The following is a 1,364-nucleotide window of genomic DNA, read 5'->3' as shown; positions in this document are numbered from 1 at the left end:
GACACCTGCCTGTCTTGCTATGTCTCAGGCCCTGCCGCACTGGGTGGCCCTCTTGGCTGGAGGCAGGGCTGTGGTAGCTGGCCATACTCCTGCCAGGCATTGGGGTTCCAGGAGGTGGGGGGCAGGCAGGACACAAGAAGGGTGTGTAAGGACCCCCAGCCCTGGGGAAGCCTGGCAATGCCCCAGAACCCCGCCACGGTCACCTCCTCGGCATAGTGTCTGCTGGACCTGGGGCTGCTGAGTTCTGTCTGTGGGCTCGCTGCCCAGGGCTCCCTCAGGTGGGCACCTGTCTCAGGACCTTTGCTACGAGCACGAGGGAAGCACCTGGCTCGGATCTCAGGTGGCCTCGGACCGCAGTGGATGGAAGCAGGGTTCTGGTTGCTGGCCAGAGACTGAGATCGGGCTGTGGCAGTGAGAGTGCTGAATCCTAACCACTAGACCAGCAGGGACCAGTGGCCAGTGATGAGGCCCTGGCCCGTCAGCTGTGTGGAAATGAATTCCCACAAAGATGGAAAGTAGTGAAAGCAGAAAAGTGCTTACTAGGAGGAAGAGGGTACATGTGAATAGACACAAGGGAGAGTGCTGCGCCCTCATGGGGGTTTGAACCACTTTTATGGGGCGTTTCTTGCGGGTTTCCTGTGGACAGTCATCATGCTTTACCTGGTCCTGAGTCCATGATTGGGTTATCTCAGGGTCCCCCACGTGTCTGGAGACTCAGAAGGTCAGGAATCTGCCCATAATGTGGGAGACCCAGGTTCGATCCCTGGGTCAGAAAGATCCCCTGGAGGAGGGCATGGCAACCCACTCCAGTATGTCTGCCTGGAGAATCCCACAAACAGAGGAGCCTGGCAGGTTACAGTCCATGGGGTTGCAAAGACTCGGACATGACTGAGAGACTCACTTTCACTTCCTCCCATGTGTGTGTGCACATCTTTTAGCCAAGATGGATTCTAGCGAAGAGGCCTGTGGGGGGATTGACATCACACACTGTGGGGTGACACCCCTTCCCTTTTTGATCTCCAGGGAGCCTTTCTTAGCGTATGTAGTTGGGAACATCTCCTTGACCTTGAGAAAGAGGACTACGTTGTCTTCTGTGTCTTATCTGGGCAGGGCTCAGCTCTGCTCTCTCCTGCTATTTGTCCCCTGGGGACGAAGCCCAGCTGCTCAGCCTCTGTGCTCAGCTCTGCTCTCTGGGGGCTCCATGGACGGCCACCGGCCTCACACAGAGCAGCATGAGGACCTTGGGGCACCAGTAGCAGGCCCAGGGCCAGGGCACATGTGGGAGGTGGGGCCAGGAACTCTGGAGGCAGAGCCTGCCTCCTCCCCAGAGACCCCTCCAGGAGTTGGAGCTCGTATCCCAGCAC

The 1,364-nt window shown here is 58.3% G+C and overlaps 1 protein-coding gene across 1 annotated transcript in view; it reads left to right on the top strand.

The window, feature by feature from the left end:
* The window catches only part of TP73 (tumor protein p73), a 78,177-nt gene that overhangs the window by 27,832 nt on the left and 48,981 nt on the right, over positions 1–1,364 (top strand). The window lies entirely within an intron of this gene.

This window comes from Bison bison, unplaced genomic scaffold (genome assembly GCF_000754665.1).
Source record: "Bison bison bison isolate TAMUID 2011002044 unplaced genomic scaffold, Bison_UMD1.0 scf7180017864289, whole genome shotgun sequence".
NCBI lineage: Eukaryota > Metazoa > Chordata > Mammalia > Artiodactyla > Bovidae > Bison > Bison bison.
This window is presented reverse-complemented; position numbering and strand designations above follow the sequence as displayed.